Below are 27751 nucleotides of genomic sequence, written 5' to 3'. Positions count from 1 at the left end.
CCGCGTGCAGTGCCTCACGCTGGGCCGACCCATATGGCGTTTTCTTTTTCTGTGTTAATAGACAAAAAGAAGCTGCGCTGGTTGAGAATCGAACCCGCGCCCCCTCTCATCGATGTACTAGGTGTAACCACCGCACCACACGGCACAATCTCGTAACCATCAAGTTCTTCCTTCTTTCTCCTTTTTTCCTGTTGTACCTTTTCTGTTTTCTTTTTTCCTCTTCCTGGTTTGATGAATTGTTTCCAAATACGTGAACTTTTCCTTCAATTGGATGAACATTTTTTAAAATTTGGTGATTTTTTTAAATTCGATGAACTTGTTTCCAAAATTATGCACATTTTTCGAAAATCCATTTTCAAGATAGATGAACATTTTTCAAAATCTGAACCTTTTCTCAAAATCGAATAACTTTTTCTTCAAATGGAATGAACTTTTTTCAAAACCAATAATCTTTTGTAAAAAACGATGAACTTTTTTCTAAATTTTGTGAACATTTTTCAAAATCGATGACTTTCTTTCAAAATTGATGAACTTTTTAAAAAAATGATGATGTTTTTTCAAAACTCGTGAACCTTTTTCTCAAATTCGATGAACTTTTTTCAAATTCGTGAACATTTTTTCCAAAATATGCGATTTTGTTTTCAAAACCGATGAACTTTTTTTCAAAATTGATGAACTTTTTTTTTTAAAAACGATGTACTTATTTTTTTCAAAACTCGTGAACTTTTTCTCAAATTCGATGAACTTTTTTTTAAATCCATGAACTTTTCTCAAATTGATGAACTTTTTTCACTTTGTACGAATCTTTTCAAATTTATGAACTTTCTTCAAGTTCACTTTTATTTTATTGTGAATTCTTTTTTTATTTATATCGTAAAATAATATGCATAATAAACTAGGTATGTATTACTCCTACATGCTAATGTTGTATTAAGAGAAGGGTCAAATAGAGTATTTTACTCATAGTGGACAACAAAGAGGCGTCGTCCTAGTGGTTATTGCCTAAAAGGTCTGAAGTTAGCGGGCAGGGATCGGATCCTGTTTCTCGCTATTTCTACCAGACTTTCTTTGTTTCCCGCTATGCCTGCGCTGTGAGCTCCACTTGTTATAAGTGGCGCCGAAAGCGTCGGACAGGAGCTCCCGCCTAGGCACCCCATAAATGGGCATGGCACGGTACGCGGAGGCCCATTTATAAGCGGGACACATGTTCCTCCCTACACGGCCCAGGCACGACATGCATGGTAAACGGGCCAGGCCCGACATGACAACCGTGTGCTTTTCGGTCTTTTGGACAGCTTTTCGGCCATTTTACGCTTAAATTAAAAAAAACATGATTGAGATGGGCCTTAAATTCTTAAAAAATAAAAATAGGAAAATGACATATTTCGCTCCACGTAAAATAAGACCGAGATTTTGTAAAACTATTTTTTGAAACAAGTTCATTTTAGTTAGTCATGTAATGTATTAATTATAATCACTAATTCGTTAATCTATTCAGGTGTGTGATGCATCAGACGGATGGTCTGGGGAGCTACATTGGTTTTGGCAAGGCCCATATGCCTGCGTCCACTAGCCCCACAAGGAGGCACGGCAGGGTGCCGTGCTTAACAGAGGATCCGGTTCCGGTCCGCCTCCGGCACACTGCCCCGACTCGTCTCCGCAGGTAGCGTGGCCACCGACCAAAAAGCAACCGCCCGTGGCCAAGCTCATCAAGACCCAGCTGGCCAAGGTTAGTACGCCCCCCCCCCCCCCTCTCTCTCTCTCCCCCCTCTCTCTCTCTGCATCTTCACGGTATCAACGCAGCAATCTTGGACACCAAGATTTGTGTTTACTTTGTTGCTTATTAATCCCTCTGTATCAAAATAGAAGACGTTATTTGACACCATGACAGTGTCAAAAAACATTCATAATCCCCCAAAAAACTCTATTAGGTAGTCGTATTCATAATCCCCCCAAATATTTTCCTCCAATATTTGCTTGTTTACTAGAATGAACCTCCTGCTGGAAGTCTGGAACTGAGCTACATGTTTGTCCAAGATAGAATTAAAATGAAGTCCGGGATAGCATGTTTAGGTAGCATTTTATTTCTAAAGTGCCATTTATGATAGGGACGACTACTTCTTACCCCTGAATATGAAATGAGTTGCCGTTGTTCAACTCTGAGTGAATAGCATAAAACTATCATTTTTCGTCCTATTGTTCCAAAAAACTACCACATTTTTGTTTGTGACTGATAACTATCGAAACCGGCGTCGGCTGTTTCAAAAAACCCAAAACGCCCGTGGCTAAGAAATTAAACCGGTTTATGACAAGTCGGGCCGCACCTAAACGAACCGTTTGTTTGACCGTTCCTTTGACCGTTAACTGACATGTGGGGCCCACATGTCAGTTATCTCTTCCTCCTCCTCCTCCTCCTTCTTCTCTCCCTTATCTCTCTCTCTCTCTCTGCCAGCCAGCAAGCCTTCCGGCGGCCGTAGCAGAGGCCGGCCTCGCCCACGACGGCAGGAGGCGCGCGCTCCAGCAGCGACGCAGGCCGTCCGCGGCGAGCTCGAGGGAGGCAGAAGCGAGGTCGAGGTGCTCCTGCACGAGCTGCCCGCGAGGCCACCGTGCTCCGTGTCCATGGCGTCGGTGGCGGCGCTGATGCGGGCAGGGGAGAGACCGTGGAGTGTGGTGCCGCACTCGTGGGGTTGCTCCGGTGCTCCAGCCACGCGCCCTCCTTTCCCATCTCGAATCCCCTCCGTAGTTGTGGTCAACGCTCGGGTCCGAGCTCCCGAGGCCGGCCGCCATGACTAGGCTCAAGCTCGAGCTTGAGCTCCTGCCTCGCGAGCTTCCTGGCCTGCACTTCCCACGCCCGCAAGCCTGCCTTCTGCGCCCAGCCGCAACGGCCATCGCCGGTGAGCGGTGCTGCCCCCTGGCGCCCGTGCGGAAGGAAGCTCCACGGTGGCGCCATGGCTGCTGGTCGCGACGGAAGGGAGCACCACGCGCCGCCCCGCGACGGAAGGGAGGTCCACGACGGCGCCATGGCTGCTGGCCGGCGACCCTCACGGCGGCTGCTGGCGCACGGCCACGGGAGGGACCCGATTGCTTTTTTCAAAAGTTTACAGGGACCTGATTGCGTTTTTGAAAAGTTTGCAGGGGCCTGATGGCATTTTTGAAAAGTTTGCAGACACTGACATGTGGGCCCCACATGTCAGTTAACGGTCAAAGGAACGGTCAAACAAATGGTTCGTTTAGGTGTGGGCCCGACTTGTCATAAACCGGTTTAATTTCTTAGCCACGGGCGTTTTGGGTTTTTTGAAACAGCCGACGCCGGTTTCGGTAGTTATCAGTCACAAACAAAAATGTGGTAGTTTTTTGGAACCATAGGACGAAAAGTGGTAGTTTTATGCTATTTACTCTTCAACTCTAGTGCCGTTGGACTTACTGAAGCTCCATTGCTGCATGCATATTCATTTTGTTGGTGCAGCTGCAGACCTATTTTAGATACCGAATCCTTGCTTTGGAAACTAGTGACTAACTGGCTGTTTAGCATGTTAAATGGGTCAAATTCTTTTAGTATATGGACAGTGAAAGTTCCAACGCGTTCTCCTAGGTGCTGTTTTATATTGTTCAAATGTTAAGTGCATTGTCTGTTTGATCAAAGACTAGAAGGCAGGAATATGGTGAAGTTTCGTTAGGGGAAAGTTAACCCTGTAATCTGTTGTTTCTCACGTTCACTGCATGCAGAGATAACACATTAAATTACTCCTAAACAAAAGATGAAACTATCATGTTAAGGGCTTCGTCCATGGTTTGAGTTTGTGGGTTCAATCCAAAAATGAGAAACGGTTTGGATTGGGTTGGATTGAAAAAACATACAGTTTGGTTTGGTCTGGGTTCTAGCTCAATTTTTTTTTGATGGTTTTGGTTTGGATCCTGGGCGTGTAGTCCTATGGGCTGGGCTGGCTTTGATCTGATGTGAAACCATTCCTAGGTTTAAGTGTGTGTACATGCTGATAGGATGCATGGTTGTTCGTCTGTGTGATGTGTATGAAGTGGCTGAGAAAAAAATGATAAATGTCTGAGAATTTTTTTTAGTGTTCCAATGTCTGCTGTATAGGTCTTTGATGTTGAGGTTGGATGGATAAATGAACTAGAGCCACTCAACTTTGGGACGAAAAACCCATTGCCCCTTCTGGAATTGATTTGTCTATTCTGTTCATTGTACTGTTAATTTAATTTGTGCAATGTATTCATAGCAGAGCCTGAACGGACATTTGTTGTCACTGTGCCCCTTTGTTGCAAATGGGGAAGCTGAAGCCTGTCTCTCCAACGGCTACTCCTCGAGGTATGAGACCTTAGTTGCTGTCTCTTGCCTGAGATTTCAATTTGTACCTCGCTCAGCTGCTCTTCCATCCTGTTGCTGTCGTGTGGTTTCAGGTCAGAAGAGGCGGCGTGAGAAGCCCAAAAGGCCCGTGCTTGATGGCAGTCTGTCTGACTCTTCAGGTTCGGGTTTTGTTACCGTGTGAAGCATTTTCGCTTTCTCTTTGGCAGATAGTGACAATATATATAATAACAATAGAGTAGGTGTTAATTGGCCGTGCTTCAATTCCCTCCTCACTTGCTTCAAACTAAAATTGTGTGGAATTGTATTCGGGTGTGCTGGAAGGTGATGTTTTTAGTGAAGTCTTGTGTTCAATAGTTTATTTTCTACCTAAACGCTGAGGTACCGTGGTAGTAGAGACTCCTGGTTATTTGTAAAGTTTTGATTATCTTATTTGTCGACTTTGTGCATATTTGAAGGGGTGTAGTAGTTGAATGTGTATCTTTCATAGATAGTACCCCCTCCGTATCAAAATATAAGAGTATCAAAAAACGTCTTATCTTTTGATACAGAGGGAGTACTACTCTACCACTTCTTTCGAAATCCAATTTCCTCTCTATCCATTTTCGAACCAAACTTTTACTTTCTTGTGTTCTTGGAGATATGGTTTATTCACTTTTTTGGCTGTAACTTGGCATGTTTCGGTGGCTCTATTTCTCTGAAGTATCACCAGCACTTCACATCTTGTAACATAAAGCGACAAGTTGCTCTCATAGTGAGGTTACTGATGCTAGAATGGTGTTGTTTTGGCAGACATTATGGCTGGCTCAATATTCTTTTCACAGTGACGTGCAATGTATCACTATGCCCTTTTCCATTTTCAACTCTTAATTACTTAGTACTCTATGCAGATGGAATCATAGCAGCGGAGGATGTTCGACGTGAGAAACCATCCAATGAGAGCCCTCAAGGCCTACATCAGAGTGATGATGGTGACTCAGATGATTGCACTGTTTCCAGTGAGGATGAGGCACATGATATGATAAGCAATAAAAATGATTCTTTTGATGAAATGGAGTCCTCATGGTTGGTGCTATTAATGCAACAATATTCACATTTTTTCCTTCAGTGACAGGGAAGCATAACAATTGCTATTATAAATGAACAAGTATTATATTCTGTTCATTCAGTTTTTGGTTATAGTGTATTATGCGACCATCTTCGTCCCGCATGTCTAGGTTTAAGAATGCTTGCTTGATGTTGCCTCTACTGTATCATTTTATTTTCTTGCATTATATATATGATCTGTTCATATAACTCGTTCCAACACCACCTTTTGTATGTTCCAGTTCATTTCAGCGTCATGTTACTCACGTGCTAGCAAATGATGAAGTCAATACATCAGTGAATCAGAAGAGTAAATTTAATTGGGAGATTCCTGCAGAGGGCATTCCAAAATCCAAATGGGTTGGAACAGGTGAAAAGATTAAGGTACTTCATGGAATTACATCATGATACGCTCTCATTAAATTATTTCGACTGATTATCTTGTTTCTCATTGAAATGTGGGTTACTGAATTTGATCCTTTGATAGCGGTATATATATTTGTAATTCGAAGACCAAAATTTCATGTTCATCATGTATTTAGATCACCTCATGATCTATACTTAGTTTATAATACTTTTGTGAGGGGTTACTATGGTCTCATGACCTGTTGAAATATTTGTTCCTGCTCTTCTGTGTTTGTGTACTCGATCCATTACATTAGTTATCAAATTACTCAACTGCTTCGTTCTGAGTTATCAACTTCTTCATTATTATTGCAGTGATGATTTTGTGAATAATAAATACTTCAGGAAGCTTCTTATTGAAAGCTGATTCTTAGTGCCTTGTTCTTTCAGGGAGCTTCTGATGATCCTTTTGTTAATGTCAAAGGAAAGCTGAAGGACCACTGGCAAAAAATCCTCTCGGATGAATTGAATTATAGATCAAGGTTCTTCTCACTTTGTAAGTTCTCCTTTTTGATTATCTTTTTGTTAGTGCCTTATTTCACAAATGACATGAATCGGTAGAACATTAAAGCTGATCAGTTTAGAATTGGTGCCTACTAAAAGCACATGACATTCACTACCTTTTGATATAGTATTAACTAATCAATAGTGCTGCCTGAGAGGAATAAGAGTGTTAATTTTCTAGAATTTGCAAAGATCCATATTGCGGATTAGTTCTTGTAGCACAGACCACCAAAAGAAAAGTGGCCATAATTTTAGCCGGATCAGGACTTGCAACTGTAAATTCCATGCGATGAGATACTCATTTTATGTGTTTATGTGTGTGGTAGCCCTAAAACTGATCTCCAAAGTGAACCACTAAGATTTTTTTCTTTCCCAAAGAAGCCGGTAGGAGCTTCTCTGCCCAACTGCTAGTAGGGGAAAATAACGATTTTAAGTTACATTCTTCCATATGGAAGACTGCAGCCCTTTAATGCTCTCAACTTTCAAATGTGGGCTTTCATTTATTACATGTCTCCACTCGACCTAAAGGATGGTAACTAGTTTGTTCACAACCAAGCTGAACATGTTTTGGGTGGGTTCTTGTGCTGGGTAGGTGTTGGGGGTGGGGGGGTCTTCTATTTCCCCCTTCTTCATCCATAACTTCTGAAAACAGTAAATGCCCAAATAGTGATATTTATTAATTCTACTGTCTGGTATCTGTCTTGTAAATTTGGCGAATAGAAACATGAAGTACCTTTTGTGGTTCCCTAATCCTAAATATTATGCTGTGCACGTTTTTTCTTGATCCATATTCTTGCTATTTTTGAGAAAAGAATTGTTACCATAATGGTCTTGGCACACGAAGTTACCAACTCCATTTATGCACCCTGTTTCTCGTATAATTAAGCAGACCTAAGACAAATTGTGGCTTTCCATGTCATGCTTCCTCCTAAAATGGTGTATAGTGCGCTCTCTCTATCATTTACATTAAGTATAATTCTAATCCTAATTGTCTATTACAGGTAATAGTTATCGTGACATAATGCATTGTAACAAGAAGCCATTTTATCGTAAGGGTAGTAAGGTGGATTCCAGTACTATGGATGCATATCTTATGCATGCTGTAAGTTTCACAATCCCTATTTGGTAGTAGCATTATTACTGTACCTGTTATGATGTTGACTAATGTGCAATATTGTCGCACTGGCAGTTGAGTCATGTTCATAGAACAAGAGATGTTGTCATTAAAAATGACGCGAAGCTTAGGAATGATACTAACACAGATATTTTGGATGACAACTCATACTGCGATCAGGGTTTTACACGTCCAAAGGTATTTGTCAGATAGTCGCAACACATTTGAAAAAACAGTATATTATTTGTCATGACGTATTGCATAGATGCGTGCTGGGCTACAGTTGCTTGACAGTGAACTGCACTATTTTATCAAGTATTTCTATATCTTTTTTGTTAAGAGTAAATATTGCATGTCACTAGATTTGTTTAGCATGATGTACCTCTATTTATACACAACTCGTAATTTTGTTGTATCTTTGATCTGTTGAACTTATTGCTCTTTGCTTTTGTATTATTATCATGGCATTAGGTTCTGTTCTTGTTACCTCTAAAAAGCATTGCACGACGTGTTGTGAAGAGATTAATCCAATTATCTCCGCTGACACAAAAGGTACAGTTTTACTTTTGCAGCTACTCTTACACACAACATCTGAATATCAGTTTCTAAGAAATACGCTGCCAAATTATATCATGACTTCCATTTAGATCTGCACATCATTTGCATATATAATTTATGATTGCTGCTTCAGTTATTATTTTGCTCTGGTGATAAGAAATAGGAAATTCTTACTTTCATTTACAGGATAATGCTATAGGGCAATTCAAGAAAGAGTTTGACGAGTCAGATGATGAACTGGAGGAGCCAAATAGTTGAAAACCAACAGACTTTAACCTTGTTTTTGCTGGGGATGTTGAAGATCACTTTCTTTTTGGAATAAAATATACAAAGTAAGTGTTGTAAACCGTTAATTTTTCTTTATAATAATTTTCTACTTGTGAAGACAAGTGCGTCTACCATGTACTCGCCACAGTTTTTTGTGAACAGCTCAATTCTTCTTCTTCAGTTTTTCATTGCCTTACAGGCTTCTGAAGTGAACGTGAGTATGTTAAAGGAATAGGTAAATCCTTAGCAGAAGCAGAATCAATTATAAAAATTATACAACAACAAAGCCTTTCAGTCTCAAACAAGTTGGGGTAGGCTAGAGTTGAAACCCATAAGATATCGAAACCAAGTCATGGTTCTGGCACGTGGATAGCTAACTTTCCTTGTCCATGGCTAAATCTCTGGTGATATTCTAGTCTTTCAGATATCTCTTTAAGGAATCTTCCCATGTCAAATTTGATCTACCCCGACCTCTCTTGACATTATCAACACACCTTAACCGTCCGCTATGCACTGGTGCTTCCAGAGGCCGGCGTTTTATATGGCCAAACCATCTTAGACGATGTTGGACAAGCTTCTCTTCAATCGGGGCTACCCCAACTCTATCATGTATATCATCATTCCGGATCTGATCCTTTCTTGTGTGGCCACATATCCATCTTAACATGCGCATCTTTGCTACACCTAGCTGTTGGACATGTCGCCTTTTAGTTGGTCAACATTCACCGCCATACAACATCACAGGTCAAATAGTTTTTGTGGCACTTTCTTATCACAGAGAACACAAAAAGCTTGCCACCACGACATCCATCCAACTTTGATTCGATGGTTCACATCTTCATCGATATCACCATTGTTTTTCCAGCATTGACCCCAAAATATCGAAAGGTGTCCTTTGGAGGCACCACCTGCCCATCATGGCTAACTTCCTCCTCGTGCTTAGTAGTACTGAAACCGCACCTCATGTAGTCAGTTTTAGTTCTACTTGTTAGAAAATATGCAACTTGTATTCCCATGGGTCCATAGGCCAGTATATATACATGTACAAATGCAGGAAATATGCAGAAAATCCCTTATACCATGGGGTAAATAGAAAAGGCTACATTGCTATATATATAGTACTCACCCCTCCTCCGAACTCATGGAGTATAAACAACACTGGTTTGAAGAGAGAGAAGCCATGCGACACTTTAGTCTAGGCCTTTGTAAAGAAATGAGCGAACTGTAACTCGGAAGACACATACTGAAGAGCAATGACCTGATCCTGCACACCAGTTTGCACAAAAGAAGCATCAACACCAATATGATTGGTGAGCTCATGTTTCACAGGGTCGCGCGCAATGCTAATAGCACGTGTGCTGTCAGACAATAACATAGAAGGTGTAGTGACAAAAACAACAAACTCCTGAAGTAACTACCATAACCAAGTCTGTCGTCAAAAAAGCCATAGATCGCAACTCAGCCTTTGCACTCGAACGAGAAATTGCAGTCTGTTTCTTTGTCTTACAGGCAATGAGAGAACCACCTGGAAAAACACAATAAGCCGAAAGTGAACGGTGATCCGTGGGATCACTAGTCCATGTAGCATCCGAATAGGCCAAAAGTTGTAATGAACTGGAGCGAGGAAAGAACAGGCGGGAGATATTGTGCCACGAAGATATCAGACAACACGAAGGAGGTGACTATAGTAAACTGAAGCGGGAGGAGAGACAAACTGACTCAAAATATGGACTGGATAAGAGATATCCAAACGAGTAACAACTAGATGGACAAGACTCCCAACAAGATGACCATAATGCGTCGGATTAGACAAGGGGCCACCATCAGTAGCACGGAGTTGAACAGTTAGCTCCATGGTAGTCTTCCAAGATCATACATCAAAAGCTGCTCACTAATGGGCCTTCACAAAGGCAATATACTCGGTGTTGTTGAATCAAAAGTATGTCTAGAGGGGGGGGGGTGATTAGACTACTTGACCAAATAAAAATCTAGCCTTTTCCCAATTTTAAGTCTTGGCAGATTTTAGCAACTTAGCACAAGTCAAGCAATCAACCTACACATGCAAGTCTAAGAGTATAGTAGCGGAATGTAAAACATTTGCATATGAAGGTAAAGGGAGGAGTTTGGAGGGAGCAAACGCAATGTAGACGCGGAGATTTTTTCTGTGGTTCCGATAGGTGGTGCTATCGTACATCCACGTTGATGGAGACTTCAACCCACGAAGGGTAACAGCTGCGCGAGTCCATGGAGGGCTCCACCCACGAAGGGTCCACGAAGAAGCAACCTTGTTTATCCCACCATGGCCATCGCCCACGAAGGACTTGCCTCACTCGGGTAGATCTTCACGAAGTAGGCGATCTCCTTGCCCTTACAAACTCCTTGGTTCAACTCCACAATCTTGACGGAGGCTCCCAAGTGACACCTAACCAATCTAGGAGACACCACTCTCCAAAAGGTAATAGATGGTGTGTTGATGATGAACTCCTTGCTCTTGTGCTTCAAATGATAGTCTCCCCAACGCTCAACTCTCTCTCATGGATTTGGATTTGGTGAAAGATGATTTGAGTGGAAAGCAACTTGGGGAAGGCTAGAGATCAAGATTCTTGTGGTTGGATTGGAATATCTTGGTCTCAACACATGAGTAGGTGGTTCTCTCTCAGAAAATGTATGCTGGAAGTGTAGGCACGTTCTGTTGGCTCTCTCCTCGAATGCAGAGTGGGTGGAGGGGTATATATAGCCTCCACACAAAATCTAACCATTACACACAATTTACCAAACTCGGTCGGACCGAATCATGAAACTTGGTCAGACCGATTTAGTTCAAAATGTGAACGTTAGGCTTTTCGGTGGGACCGACATATCAACTTGGTGGGACCGATTCCATTAGGGTTAGGGCATAACTTAATCTCGGTGAGACCGATCACATAAACTCGGTAGGACCGATTTCTATAATAGGCAAACAGAGAGTTGGTTAGGCAAACTCGGTGGGACCGATTCGCTCATTTCGGTGAGACCGAAACGTTACGAAAGGGAAACAGAGAGTTTGCATTGCGAATTCGGTGGGACCGATCGCTCATCTCGATTGGACCGAAATGTTATGAAGGGAAACAGAGAGTTTGCAATCCCATCTCGGTGAGACCGAGATCCCTATCGATGAGACCGAAGTGACTATGGTTTCTGGCAGTGACTATGTCAAATGAATTCTGTGGCGCCGGATAGATCAAACCGGTAGGGCCGAGTTTGACTTTTGGTTTGGAACATATGTGGATATGAGAAAGTGGTTGAGGGCTTTTGGAGCATATCACTAAGCATTTTGAGCAAGCAAGCCATTAAGCAACACCTTATCCAGCTCCCCCTAAATTTGTGCATTATTTGAGATTTGCTTTTGAATGCAAATGCACAATCGATTAGGATCATGTGTTACTCTTTCATGTCACATACATTTTGATGGAGTGCTCAAAATGATATAAATTAAAAAACATGCACTTGTCACCAAGCAAAGTGAATGATCATATATGAGATATAAAAGATAGTATCATCCAAACAAGCATTAAGGTAGAATATGATCAAACACATGATCATACAAGTATCTCACACACAGACATAAAGTATCAAACAAGCACACACAAGAGTATCAACCAAATAGCAAGAGAGATAAAGAAGCAAAAACACTCTCTCGAAGCCTATGATCTATACATCCCCCCCTTTGGCAACAAGTTACCAAAAAGTTTGAAAATTCATAGTGCTATGCGTCTCTCTAGGCTTGATCTTCGGGATGTGGTGTTGAGAGGACTCCAAGGACGAAAGCATCTGTAGAAGTTGTTGGAGCTGGTGGAGTTGCAACTGGAGGTGGCACTAAAACTGTAGCGGCTGGTGCTGATGTAGTTGCTCTAGTGTCAGCCATGGGCACTACAGCAGATCGCTGACCTCTGGGCACTCTCTGAAAGGCATCTGTGGTAGCCTGCCCTTTCCTCTCCTCAGCTTTTTCCTGGAGCTGCTCAACAGCTGTTTGCATCTCAATCACTTTCAGATCAAGATTATAGAACTTGGTCTCAATGATCCTCTCCAAGCTCTTATGATTTTGAGTCAGGGTGGCCAAGCCCTTCTCAATCCTCAAAGTTGCTTGAATCAGATAAGCAAGCTGATCTTGTTTTGACTTTAGGAACACTTCAGATGCCTCCTCAACACTTGGCATTTTTGCAGCCTTCTCAGCCTTTGCCTCCTCTCTCTTTTCTTGTGCTTGCACAGATGTGGGATCTTCTTCATTCATCACAACAGTGTTGTCCTCAAAATCTGGTCTCAAGGGTAGATGCTCCTTGTCGAAAAGATAAGTGCCTGTGCCCATCTTGGAGTTGATGAGCACCTGAATATGTGGAGCATACCCATAAGATCTCTTCTGATCTGCAGCTGTCCTTTTGATAGTTTCAACAATCAGGCTCATAACTTTGAATTTTGGGGCACATCAAACAGTTGCAGCAAGTTGATTGAATGGCCTCTGATCATCTTGTGTCTCCAGATTTGGGCAACAATGTATGCCTCAGAATAGTGTTGATAGTAGCTAAGCCAGACAACAAATAATGTACAGATCCAAGCTTGTGAGTTTCCAATGCTTTGTCTGGGATCTCTTTGTACATGTTGGCCATAGAATTGTGGTCTTTCTTTTTCTTGGCATAGACATCCAAGTCATCTTCATGCTCTTCAGGGGCATTTATCAATTTGGCCCACTCATCGACAGTAGATTGGTACCTTGTACCCTCAGACATCCAAACTATTCTTCCATCAGGATAGAAGTGTGCAGTGGAGTAGAATTGCATGATGATTCATCATTCCACTTGGTCAGTTTTTGACCCACAAACTTGTCCACTCCACATGCTCTGAAGCTCTCATGCACACCTGGAAAGTGGTCTTCATTCTCATCAATGTATTCCCAATTAGCCCACTTCATATCACAGACTATGGGCTTCTTGTCAAGCAGAATGGTTTCATAGAAATCTTGCTGCTCTTTGGTATGGAACCTATAGTCCACAACAGTCTTTCTCCTCACAGCATAAGGGTCACTTTGTCTCCAAAGTCTGAGACCTGCATCCTTCCTGATGCTCATATCTTCTGCCACTGGATGGCTGTCATTATGATCTGGAATTTTTGGTTTGAGCTTCCTAAGCACTTGGGCTTCAGCATCTTCTTCTTCATCCATCTCAGGCACCGGGGCCTTGTTCTTTAATGTTCCGTGTGCTCCTCTTGGGCTTTGAAGTCTTTGAAGCTTGAGCAATAGCTTTGGGAGCTGTCTTGGGCTTAAAAGGGGCAGCCCCAGACTTGATGGCATCTCCCATCAGCTTTTGAGACTTGGGTGCTGGTGCAGCATCATCTTCCTCTTCTTCTTCTTCAGAATCTCTCACCATGGTTGATTTTCCAAGTACTTTTGCAGTTGTGGTTCTTGCCCTTTTCTTCTTCTTGCCTCTAGCCACATCATCATCTGATGTTCTATAGTGAACTGCATGGTTTCTCCTGTTAGAACTTTCCTTGGCTTGGATGTTGGCACTCTTTTGGCAGGAACCTTCTTGTGCATTCCAGGATTTGTTGCAGCAGCAGTCCCATATTCTTTCTTCAGCACTTTCTTCTTGGAGCTCACTTCCTCCTCAGCAGCCACATAGTCCTCATCCTCTGAGTCTTGAGTTTCTCTTCTTCCTTGTTCTTGTAGCTTCCTTGGGCAAATTGCTTGGAGTGCTCCTGCTGCCCTCATCATAGCTGCTAGAGGGACTAGTGCCCTCACTCATGTTCACTTGCTTTTCTGATTTGTTCTGGCTATCACTCTGGTCAGACATACTGGCAAAGCAAACTGACAGCAGACCCTGTGAATAGATATAGATGAGGTAGAGTGGATGAGCATCACAAAGTGCAGAGATTTTGCAAAACAGATGAGTCAAAAACTTAGTTTTAGTTTTCCACATAAAGCATTTCGGAGCTACCGATTTGTTAAACTCGGTGACACCAAAGCAACTGTTGGAGTCTAAACTAGTGAAATCGGTCAGACCGAGACACAGTTCGGTGACTCCGAGATTGCTAGGGTTTCACAGAGATTTGAACTCGGTCACACCGATTTGCAACTTTCGGTCAGACCGAAAAGTGCAAGTGCAATGGCCTAAGCCAAATCGGTGAGGCCGATTTCTACAATTCGGTCGGCGGAAACCTAACCCTAAATTTTCGAATCAAACCTAATCTAATGGAGGTTTTCTCGAGATAGATTGATCTCATACGTGGTAAAGAACATGGCATTTGCTTTGTGCTAAGAATTGGAGTATAGGAACAGCACAAAGTTTCGAACTCATACCTTAGTTCGGCGGTGAGTTCGCTACGGCGGCAACGACGGGGTTGAATCCCGTTGACGGCGACGGAAACCAGCGGCGAGAGGTCGCTGGCGACGAGGAGACAATCCGGAGACCCGAGGCGGCAGAGCAGGACATGCGCGGGATGAAGGGTTTTGAAGAAATTTCCAAAATCTCACCCGTCGGTATATATATCCTGACCCTGTCGGTGTGACCGAGTGGAACAACTCGGTGGCACCGAGATGCAGAATCGCAAGCGGTTACTGCAACTCATGTGTGACCGAAAAGTTCTAATCGGTTGCACCGAGATTGAAAACCTAGATCAACTCAGTGAACTCGGTGTGACCGAAGTGGATGGATCGGTCAGACTGAAATGCACAGAGAGGTTTTGGAAGTTTAAGTCTATGATGAATCGGGGACTCCGAGTGCTCCTCACACAGAGTGGTTCGAATCTGACTTGATCAAACTTTGTGATGTAGCATGAATAGAGTTTGAGACGAGAAAAGTATAGATAGCTAGAGTGAGTTCTTAGGCATTCTTGTCCATCCATTTGGCAAGAAAAAGGAAAAAAGCCAAACAATCAAAGCAAAAAATGGATGTTCTCGAATGAGTAAAATATGCAATCAACATGCTCACACAATAAAATGGCAAATGAAATATGTGGCAAAGCATGCACAAACACTCTAGCATCTATCAAGCAATTGACGATGACTAGGTCATCTTTATATGAGTATATTGACTTAGGAGTCAAATGAGAACATTTGAATTTGATCATAGACAATCATCGTTTAAGCACAAGTGGGGTTACCACTTTTACATAAAGCATTATTGTGTTCACACCATTAGAGTTGCTTTAGCTCAATATTTTGAGTAAAGCTCCTCCTAGATGTGATATCCCCCCTAAGAGGGATGAACTAACCTTTGGTTTTGTCGATGATGACTTCATGTAGATGTTGAAGATGTGGATGCTCAATATTGATGTAGATCATTTGGAGCAATCCATTGGAGTGAGTTGCACTTTCAACACCTACACGGGTTAGTCCCACAAGGAACAAACAAGGATATCCATAGACATAGAGTGATGTTCACACAAGATGATGTCCATGAAAGCATTAGGTTACCTTGTCCCTTGTCTTACCAACAAGAGGGTTTGTGACTCCTTGACTAGTGCAAGATGTGGAAGTTGTTTGCACTTGTCCTCGCCAAAACGATATGAGTGAAGTATGTTGGCGGAGTCACCCTCAAGAACTCTCTAGTTCTTCTTCGGGATCCACATCATCTTGATGGGAATCCTTGGAGTTGTAGTCGTACTTGATGAAGTAGAACTCGATGTAGTCTTGGGAACCCACTTGACAAGGCCTTGGGAGCTTCTTCAAATGCATCAATCTCTTCTTGAAGCTTGTCCTTGCCTTTTTGCTTGTGGTCTTGTGGTGGAAGATCATCTTGAGCTTGTGTCCCTTCGAAAGAAGTAGGATCATACTTCTCTTGTTGAGGAACAAACTTCGTCTTGGGGTATTGATCTTCTTCCCACTCCACTCCATTGGCATTGAACTTTCGTTCAAAACCAATACCTTGATTCTTCCGGTGCCTTACTTGCTTGCGTACAATTTCCTTAAATTGCTTACTTCCGGCAAGGCTCTTGTAAACACCTTTCTCTATAATTCCCTTCAATAAGCTATTTTCTTGCTCAAGTGTAACTTGGCTAAGAGAATCGTTAGTGGAATCAAGAGAACTATTAGAAGCAACAACATTGGATTTAACATGATTATTGTTACTACTGGAAGAAGAATCTTTCTTACTCTTGTTGCTAGATTTAACTTGTGGCATGTAAGTAGACAAGAGTAAATGCTTGGCAATGTAAGAAGAACTTTTCTTACGAAGATTATCATTGATTGCTTCTAAGAACCCATGCTCTTGCTCAAGGTTGAGCTTAAGCGTAACTTCTCATGAGCCTTTAAAAGTTCTCGATGATCTTCCAAGGTAGTTTCATGAGCTAACTTAAGAGTGTTTAGTTTTTTAGTTAGACGCTCAATCTCCTTCTTACCATCATCATTCGTTTTATCTTGATTAGCATAATTAATAGCAAGTTCATCATAGTTTTCATCACTAGAGTTGTCAACAAGTAAATCATCATCACCTAGCAAATCATCTTCATCACTATTGAAATCAACATACTCGGGGTGTGATACCTTAGGGCCTTTAGCCATGAAGCATCTTCCAATTCCTTTATTTGGTGAGTCAAATATGTCGTAGGAGTTGGTTGACACAAGTACTAGACCGGCAACACCTTCATCTTGAGTATATTCGGAGTTGGAGTGATAACTTCTCTCAGAGTGGTGGTCGGAGTCGGAACTGGATACCCATTCACCAACATGAGCTTGATGTCTTCATTTTGTGTAGCTCTTTGATGATTTGTCCTTCCTTTCCCAATCCTTGCTTCTCCGAGAGGTACTTCGTTCATAACGATCATCTCTACTCCTCCTTTCTCTTGGTGGTGATTCTTCTCTTCTACTTCTCCTTTTGGGTGAATCTTCTCTTCTTTTGTAGAGATCCGTACACTCATTGGAGTAGTGTCCGGGTCTTCCGCAATTGTAGCAATTACGCTCACGACTCGAAGATCTTTTATCATTGTAGGACCTTGACTTGGAACTTTTTTCCTTGCTTCTATTCTTGTAGAACTTGTTGAAGTTCTTCACCATTAGGCTCAATTCTTCATTGAAGGTTTGTTTCTCACTTGATGATGTAGGAGCATCACATGAGGTTTTGTAAGTACCACTTGACTTGTTGTGAAGCTCTTCCTTATCCTTGAGTGACATCTCATGAGCAACAATTCTTCCAATGACTTCCGTTGGCTTGAGATCTTTGTAATTGGGCATCATTTGGATCAATGTGCACACGGTATCATATTTTCCATCCAAGGCTCTTAGGATCTTCTTGATGATGAATCTATCAGTCATCTCTTCACTTCCTAAGCCGGCAATCTCATTTGTGATGAGAGCAAGCCTAGAGTACATTTCAGCGACACCTTCACCATCCTTCATTTTGAACTTGTCAAGTTGACTTTGAAGCACATCCAATTTGGATTCCTTGACAGAGTCGGTACCCTCGTGCATATCAATCAAAGCATCCCAAATTTCCTTTGCATTCTCAAGACGGCTGATTTTGTTGAATTCTTCGGGGCACAATCTGTTGAAGAGGATATCGCAAGCTTGAGCATTGTATTGCAGTATCTTCAACTCTTCCGCGATAGCTTCACGGTTTGGTTCTCTCCCATCAAAGAATTCACCTTGCAAGCCAATCCACACAATTGCCCAAACGGCAGGGTTATGTCCAAGAATATGCATTTTCATCTTATGCTTCCAACTAGCAAAATTAATACCATCAAAGTAAGGACCTCTACGGTGGTAATTTCCCTCGCTAGACGCCATACTCTCCTAGGTTGTGAAACCAAGGCTATGATCACCAAAAGCTATGGAAATAAAGGCAAATGGAGACCAAAGCTCTGATACCACTTGTAGGATCGAAAGTATGTCTAGAGGGGGGGGGGGTGATTAGACTACTTGACCAAATAAAAATCTAGCCTTTTCCCAATTTTAAGTCTTGGCAGATTTTAGCAACTTAGCACAAGTCAAGCAATCAACCTACACATGCAAGTCTAAGAGTATAGCAGCGGAATGTAAAACATTTGCATATGAAGGTAAAGGGAGGAGTTTGGAGGGAGCAAACGCAATGTAGACGCGGAGATTTTTTCTGTGGTTCCGATAGGTGGTGCTATCGTACATCCACGTTGATGGAGACTTCAACCCACGAAGGGTAACGGCTGCGCGAGTCCACGGAGAGCTCCACCCATGAAGGGTCCACAAAGAAGCAACCTTGTCTATCCCACCATGGCCATCGCCCACGAAGGACTTGCCTCACTCGGGTGGATCTTCATGAAGTAGGCGATCTCCTTGCCCTTACAAACTCCTTGGTTCAACTCCACAATCTTGACGGAGGCTCCCAAGTGACATCTAACCAATCTAGAGACACCACTCTCCAAAAGGTAATAGATGGTGTGTTGATGATGAACTCCTTGCTCTTGTGCTTCAAATGATAGTCTCCCCAACACTCAACTCTCTCTCATGGATTTGGATTTGGTGGAAAGATGATTTGAGTGGAAAGCAACTTGGGGAAGGCTAGAGATCAAGATTCTTGTGGTTGGATTGAAATATCTTGGTCTCAACACATGAGTAGGTGGTTCTCTCTCAGAAAATGTTTGCTGAAAGTGTAGGCACGTTCTGATGGCTCTTTACTTGAATGAAGAATGGGTGGAGGGGTATATATAGCCTCCACACAAAATCTAACCATTACACACAATTTACCAAACTCGGTGGGACCGAATCATGAAACTCGGTCAAACCTATTTTGTTCAAAATGTGAATGTTAGGCTTTTCGGTGGGACCGACATGTCAACTCGGTGGGACCGATTCCATTAGGGTTAGGGCATAACGTAATATCGGTGAGACCAATCACATAAACTCGGTAGGACAGATTTCTGTAATAGGCAAACAGAGAGTTGGTCAGGCAAACTCGGTGGGACCGATTCGCTCATTTCGGTGAGACCGAACCGTTACGAAAGGGAGACAGAGAGTTTGCATTGTGAACTCGGTGGGACCGATCGCTCATCTCGATTGGACTGAAACATTACAAAGGGAAACAGAGAGTTTGCAATCCCATCTCGGTGAGACCGAGATCCCTATCGGTGAGACCGAAGTGACTAGGGTTTCTGGCAGTGACTATGTCAAATGAACTCGGTGGCGCCGGATAGATCAAATCGGTAGGGCCGATTTTGACTTTTGGTTTGGGACATATGTGGATATGAGAAAGTGGTTGAGGGCTTTTGGAGCATATCACTAAGCATTTTGAGCAGATAAACCATTAAGCAACACCTCATCCCCTTTTAATAGTATTGGCTTTTCCTATGGACTCAATGTGATCTTGGATCACTAAAATGAAAATGTAGAGTCTTGAGCTTGAGTCAATATGTGTCCTTAGCATTTTGAGGGGTCCACATTCCTAATCCGTGCCATGCCAATCATTGAACTTTCTGAAATGATCATCTTGAAATAGCATTAGTTCAATGAGCTATATGTTGTTAGGAATTACCAAAACCACCCAGGGATAGTTGCACTTTCAGTTGTCGCTAGTGATGATTATATCATCAACATATAGAAGAAAAAGAGTTCGACCACAAGAGGAAGGTGAACAAACAACGCTGGATCATGAGCACTCGCTAAAAAATCAGTGGTAGTCACCACAGAGGTAAAACGCTCGAACTAGGCACGAGGGGCTTACTTAAGGCCATAGAGAGAGCAACAAAGACGACAAACCATGCCTTCAGGAACAGAATACCTAGGTGGTGGCTTCATGTAAACCTCGTCACGCAAGTCACCATTAAGAAAGGCATTCTTAACATCAAGCTGAGACACAAACAAATGGTGTACATAGCCACTGTAAGAAGTATGCGAACAGTAGTATATGGGCCACACGAGCAAAAGTCTCATCGTAGCCATGACCATGCTCCTGCTAAAAGCCGCGAGCCACAAGTCGAGATTTATAACACTCAAGAGAACCATCAGAGCGAGTCTTAACCTTGTAGACCCACTTACAAGTGATGGGACAGAGGAAGAGAAACAAGATCCCACATTCCGGTGCGCTCAAGAGTAGCAAGCTCCTCTGCCATCACAACCTGCCATTCGGGATGAACAACATCTTCATGATAAGAAGTCGACTCAAGAACAGCAACACCAACGCATGGGAAACTAAGGCGATCAACAGGCAGAAGCGGACGAGGGCGCAAGCCATAATTTGGCTGAGACGAGGAAGATGGCACATCAATAGATACATCCACAACACACGGGGGACGAGTATAAAAGTGAGGAAACGATGGAAGAATGCGTTGAGGAATCACCGGGGTAGACTCAGGTGATGGAGATGCAGAAGTCACCGGAGATGAAGGTGCAAAATCCTGTGACAAGTGAGGTGAGGAAACCATGGGAGATGGTGACGTCGGATCTGCAATAGTCGGAGAAGCAGGTGCAATAGGACGGATGGACAAGGGCTCTACTGGTGGTAGGAAAAGTGAGAAAAGAGATCCTCCACTGAGAAGGTCGAGGAAGATGGACGCGGGTAGAAGGGACGAGACTCATTGAAAGTCCAAACTGATGGAAAGGGCTAGGCAATCCACATACACTTCAACACCCCCTCTCACGTGTGACACTGGAAGTCAACATGTGAATAGACTCAGAGGTATGGCTCAAGAGGCCTATATGTGGACACAGAGGGGGAACAACATTTTTTGGGTAAATTGCGAAAGCCAGGACTTGAACTCAAGACCTTAGGCCTTGATACCTGAAAGCGCAGGTTAACTCAGTGGGGGGTGAATGGGAGATTTTTAGAAATTCGTCAAACTCTAAAGAATTTGACGAAGATCAGAGTGAAGAAATAGAAACGCAAGGGAAACTAAGTCATCACAGAATCAGAGTACATGCAATCAGGATAATAAGAGTGAAGAACATGCAATCAAACAATCATACATGCATGAGGAATAAGAACTGAAGAAAAAAAAGATAACTTGATGAAATTCTTCAGTTCAAATTCGTCAGAGGATAGATCACAAATTCTTCAGCAGCGGAATAAAGTAAGGGAGAGTTGAGGAATTTGAAACCAGGTTGGCTCGGTGAAGACAATGCAATTTGATAGACCAGTTCCAGTTGCTGCATCAACTATACATCTGCTTGAGGCGGCTGAGTCGCAACTCAGAGGACACACAGTCCTCACCATATTCCTCTTGAGCTAAGGCCCGCAGACCTCGCCCAATCACTCGTGGTAAGTCTTCAAGGTAGACTTCCAAAACCTTCACAGACTTGTTCACGGGCATACCACAATGACTCTTGGTGTACACAGAACTTGACGCCTAACCGTCTGGAAGAATGACAGTCTTCAAAGGTAAAAGGCGTCGAATCACACAGATCAATCTCTTCAGTGATGCTCAATCACTTTGGCTCTGGGGTTTTCCTCACTTAGGATTCTCTCAAAGTTGTCAGAGGATGGGTTGCTCTCTTATGACAAGTGTCAAGTTCTCTCGGAGCAGCCAACCAACAAGTGGTTGTGGGGGCGGCTATTTATAGCCAGGGGCAACCCGACATGGAATGTCATAAATGCCCTTCTCTCATTTGACCGTTTTCAGGATAAGGATCCACTCGACAGCTGGCCCGCGGCGCAGCAACGGTCAGAATTTGAACTCTCAAATTCGTCAGGGCACTCAATTTCCTCACTATTAGGCAGATCGCACAGGCGAACTCCTAACTCCTCAACCTGACCAAATTCGTCAGCGACCAGATGAACTTCGTCACTGTCGCAGGCAAATGCGTCAGCTGATCGGAGATTTCCAAAGGCTTCACTCGAAGCGGCTATTGTGTATAGGTTTGAGTAAGTTTTGAGCATCACTTTGGAAACATGAAATATGTTTCACCTAGACCCCCTTTAACAGTACGGATTTTCCTATGACTCAAATAAGAAGAAAAAAAACTACGAAAACAAAAGTCTTCAAGCTTCAAATTCTTCACATCAAATTCTTCAAAGGCCGTACCAATTTCATCACCAAATTCTTCATTTGAAGAAATCCAATTTTAGGGATCGTCTTCCATGTGTTAAACCAAATCTTCTGGGACTCTGTCTCCTGTGTATGCTCACAAACACATTAGTTCCTCAACCCATTTGTCTTCAATACTCCAAAACCACTAAGGGGGCACTTCATGCACTTACAATACCATGTTAGGAAATATGCAACTTGTATTCCCATGGGGCCATAGGCCAGTATATATACATGTACAGGTGCAGGAAATATGCAGAAAACCCCTTGTACAATGGGGTAAATACTAAACGCTACATGGCTATATATAGTACTCTAACTTTACTAAGCCTAAAACCTTTAGATTCTAAAGTCTCTCCACAACTCACTTTCTATTAACCCCCTCCCAACTATCATCGATTAGTACCAGATAACCGCAAAGAGCATACACCATGGGATATCTTCTTGTATATCCCTTGTGACCTCATCGACCACCAAAACAAAATGATTGGGCTCAAAGCTGACCCTTGGTGCAGTCTTATTTTAATTGGAAAGTCATCAGTGTTGCCATCACTTGTTCGAACACTTGTCACAACATTATCGTAAATGTCCTTGATGAGGGTAATGTACTTTGTTGGGACTTTGTGTTTCTCTAAGGCCCACCACATGACATTCCGCGCTATCTTATTGTAGGTCTTCTCCAAGCCAATGAACACCATATGCAGGTCCTTCTTTTGCTCCCTGTATCTCTCCATAAATTTCCGTACCAAGCAAATGGCTTCCATGGTCGACCTCCCAAGCATGAAACCAAACTGATTTTTGGTCACGCTTGTCATTCTTCTTAAGCGGTGCTTAGTGACTCTCTCCCATAGCTTTATTGTATGGCTCATTGGCTTAATTCCACTGTAATTAGTACAACTTTAAAATCCGCCCTTGTTCTTGAAGATTGGTACTAATATACTTCGCCTCCATTCTTCGGGCATCTTGTTTGACTGGAAAATGAGGTTGAAAAGCTTAGTTAACCATACTATTCCTATGTCTCCAAGGCCTCTTCACACCTCAATGGGATACAATCAGGACCCATCGCTTTGCCTCCTTTCATCCTTTTTAACCCCCCCCTCCCCGACCTCGGGCTCCTTGATTCGTCGCACAAAACGTTTATTCGTATCGTCAAAGGAGTCGTCCAACTCAATGGTAGAGCTCTCATTCTCTCCATTGAACAACTTGTCGAAGTACTCTCGCCATCTATACTTTATCTCCTTGTCCTTCACCAGAAGCCGATCTGCTCCATCCTTGATGCATTTGACTTGGTTGACTTGTTTGTTAAGACTTCAGACTCTTGTTTTTAGGACTTCAGGCTCTTGTTTTTAGGACTTCAGGCTCTTGTATCAAAAACACCTCCCTACCCCAAACACCCTTCTTCCCTAATCAATTATAAAAATTATAATTATAATTAATATTCACTTGTTTGTTAAGACTTCAGACTCTTGTTCAGTAGCGTCCACAAACTGGATCTTGTAAAATGTTTCAGTGTCTTCTGTGTTTTGTGCACCTTGTGGTTACTTTTTGATTGTTCTGAATTGTGAGATCTCATGGTTTTAGCAATCTATATGTTCTTAAATCCGTTATCCCTTGCACATTGGTATTTTATTATTTACTTAGGGTTATATATTTATATAAGATCTCTTAAAAGCTAATGTTTTAACTAATGCTTCTGCAGGAAATCTGTTAAGCTATACAGTAATTTCTATGCTTCTGATATCATAGTTGCATCTCCTTTAGCGCTTAAACTTGTAAGTACTCTTCGACAAAGGTTTCTTAATATACTTAATTACTCATGATTGTTAAGCTTCATGCACTAGCCAACGCAACTGAAAGTCTGAACTGATGGAAAGGGCTAGATAGTCCACATCTACACTTCAATACCCCCTCTCACGTGTGATGCAGGAAGTCAACACGTGGATAGATTCAGAGGTATGAGTCAAGAGGCCTATATGTGGACACAAACGGGGGCAGCAGCAATTTTTGGATAAATTGCGAAAGGCAGGACTTGAACTCCAGACATTATGCTCTGATACCATGTTAAGCTTCATGCACTAGCCAACACAACCCAAATTCTGAACTGATGGAAAGTGCTAGGCAATCCACATATACACTTCAACAATGATTACTCATGTGTCCTGTAGTTGTATATTTTTATTGTTCTGGGGACACCTCATGGGCAACTATCCTAATTTGCACTGGACAGTGTAAAAAACATATGGACAGATGATTTTTTTTGAGGGATGGACAGATGAAAATTAATCCTACTGTTGCACAAAGCCCTGATGGGTTCACCAGCCCCTGCCCTATATTCTGGCAGTTTGAGTCTCCATTGGTTGGTCAGTAATGATGGTGAGAAAATGGAGCAAGAATGTTAACATATCAGCAATGCGCTTGTTGTTTGTCGAGGCAGCTAGGCACAGACTGGTGATACAGTTTGTAGGAGGAAGGGCACATAGCATGTTGATGCACCACCGACAGTACCTGAGTCATCAAAGTTCCATAAGTATGGAGGGAGGTACTTATCATGTTACTATACTGTATGGATGATGCACTAAGGTTCTGGCTTATGTGGCAATTGCAAACAACTTTGGTAGGAAGGTGTTCTTGCGAAAAGAGAGGTTATGGAAGAAGGGTGTTTGGGGTAGGGAGGTGTTTCTGATACAGGGAGAAGAGGAACCTTAAAGCATGAGGTACATATCAACCTGCTGTTGGATTTGCTGATCCACTGTGTAGGTTCGGTCCCGTTGGGTGAAAGAAAACAGAATCCCATTTTCTAGTTGTCCTCTATAAACAAATGTTTGTTGTTTATTATTCCATTATTAAGCACCAATTTAATTTGTAATAAGAACTTGATCTTGATGTGGCCTCACACTACTTTGCTTTCAAATCCATCTCATCTCTGAGTTGTTATTCTGATTAAATGCGCACATTCTTGCTGAAGTATTATTATCCTCTACATTATTGCACCTGTCTGTTATCAGAAAATTGATGGAGGTGAAGTTACCAAGAAAAAGGGACGTCCCAAGGAAAATGATTCTGACTTCCTGTCATCAATTGAAGTTAGTTCCACTCTAATCCTATAATATTTTCCATTTGCTACTATATCCATTCCTATATATTAGCTCATTTTGTAAACCATTAATATATGTAAATAATCTATGGGCAGCATGTAAACATTGATTGAATAAATATCTTGAAAGTTCAAGTATTTTTCCATCATTTTGAAGAAACTATAAGTTTCAAATTAAATTTCCCTACTGCATGTTCATTGGACAAACATTTCAATAAACTACACATGTCAATTCCTGTTGATTTATACAGAATGTTAGGCGGGGGATGTGTCCAAATGGTAATTGACGGAGCTCTGGCTATTGCAACGCTCTTCGAGAGTATCTGTAGCTAAGCGATATTCAATTTAAACCTTGTATTTCATTGGATTATTAACTTGTAGTTCTTTGATTTGGGTATATTTTAGAACTTGTAGTTCTCTCATGAATATTTTAAAATTTGTAGCTCTCTGAGACTCTGACCATGTACCAAAAATTTAGTTTTAGAAACTTGGTAGATTGGTCTCAGAAGTATTTCACAATACTTCAGAGCTGCTAATGTATTATAATAAGAAACCCTGTGTTTCAATTTGTATAGTTGAAACCGTGACAAGTTAATTTGTAATAGTTGACCCATAAAGGAACGGTAAGTGTACACATTCAGTTATTTTCTTCGTACAATGTCTACATTATCAATACACTTGTTCTGTGCAGATAGTGGTGGTTGATTATGCAGATGTGATATCTATGCAGGTTAACTTCCAAGTCTAATAATTTGCTGCACTTATTTTCTGATGCCTGCTGGTACGAATGACTCTGTTATTTATAAATGTAGAATTGGTCACATCTGCATGCTGTTCTTGAACAACTAAATCATTTGCCATCAAAAGAACATGTAACCAATGTGATGCGGATTAGGCCATGGTAATCCTTTTTCTTTCATTGATATTTATTCTTTATGACATGTTCTATTGCCGTACTTCTATCTATAAGATGCCAACTCACTGTAATTTGAATAGCAAAAAGGCTTGGAATTTATTCCTGATTTGATGTTTGTGACGTCGGTCCCATGCTTATTACATTTTCTTTTATTTGGCTAAGGTACCTGGATGAGCATGCACGGTACTATCGGCAAACAATAATCTTAAGCTCGTATCTTACGCCAGGTACTGAATTTCACTCGGAACTCTGACCATCATTTTGACTCCAATTTTTGTAGGCTTCAGCTTATATCATTCAGTTAAATTTTCAGCATCGACAAAAATTAACTAGCTCTGCTTTTAATCATGATCTGCATTTATTTGCTAAACATTATTATTATTTTTGCTAGTGGTGTATGTGTTCACTTGTTTTATGCAGGGTTCTTTGGTATTGAAATTGCTTGCATTAGTTGTACATGTGTAAAGTGGCACTTAGCTGTTCCAGTCTTAATTGTGCTACATAAAGTTGACCTTCCAATTTATTTGCAATGTCATCTACTTGTTTTTTTATATACCTATTTATGTCCTAAATTTTTGCCTGCTGAGCAGAGATGAATGCTTTGTTCAACGGATTATGCTTAAATTACGAGGGGAAGGTATAAACTATGCTGGAAGTCACTAAGCTATTTGCCATGTTGGACTCATGTTTCTAACATGCTTGAACTCAACTTTTGTAGGTTAAGCTGGTGACTGAGTTTACAGGTGTTCTTCCCAAAATACAGCTTGAAATACGGCAGGTCAGTTAGTTCCGTGTGTCTCTCCAGACTGCATCGCATTATTGCAAATTTACTGTCCAGATATGTGCAGTGCATCCAAGCAAAATTTTGATGCCAAGAATCAGGGCTTTTGCTGTTTTTTCTAATAAATTTGGATGGGCTCGATCAACAAACACATATCTTAGTGCTAAAATAATTTAATAAAATTACAAATGTTTTTCACTGTCCAAACTCTACACAGGTGTATGAACGGTTTGATGCATCTTCTATCGGTGAATCTGATGATGCCCGCTTTGAATATTTTTGCACAAAGGTGAGCCTTTTTATCCTTGTATTGCATGCTTGATAAATGCATTATGGAATTTAGCCCACAGGGTGCGTGGTCTCCGTTTTGCTGGAATAAGCTGTACCCTTCTAGCTCCTAGCTAGATTTGCATGGGCTTCCTCCTCTTGTTGGATTTTCTTAGATGCTTCACAATACCAACAAACAGGATACAGGATGAGCCATACCTGTCCATATCTGACTATCCAGGATTTTCAACAGAACTATTCGGAAAATTTAGTATAGGTTATCAGAGAAAGCCTACTTGCTCAGCATACCTCCATCCAGAATTAACTGTCGTTGAAATGAGTGTATCTAGACACGTTTTAGTGTGTAGATTCACTCACTCAGTGACAGTTAATTCCAGACGGAGGGAGTATATCTCAACATACCCCTCATGACGTACTTCTACATATTTGTCCCAAAATTTTGCTTTTAAAAAGGTTTG

The 27751-nt window shown here is 41.9% G+C and overlaps 1 pseudogene; it reads left to right on the top strand.

The window, feature by feature from the left end:
- The first annotated feature begins 3038 nt into the window (after window positions 1-3038).
- LOC109764889 (protein NUCLEOLAR FACTOR 1-like) overlaps window positions 3039-27751 on the top strand; it is a 28618-nt pseudogene continuing 3905 nt past the window's right edge.

The sequence above is a fragment of the Aegilops tauschii genome, chromosome 7 (genome assembly GCF_002575655.3).
Source record: "Aegilops tauschii subsp. strangulata cultivar AL8/78 chromosome 7, Aet v6.0, whole genome shotgun sequence".
NCBI classification, from domain to species: domain Eukaryota; kingdom Viridiplantae; phylum Streptophyta; class Magnoliopsida; order Poales; family Poaceae; genus Aegilops; species Aegilops tauschii.
Note: the sequence above shows the minus strand (reverse complement) of the source record. Positions and strands in the feature narration are given on the sequence as shown.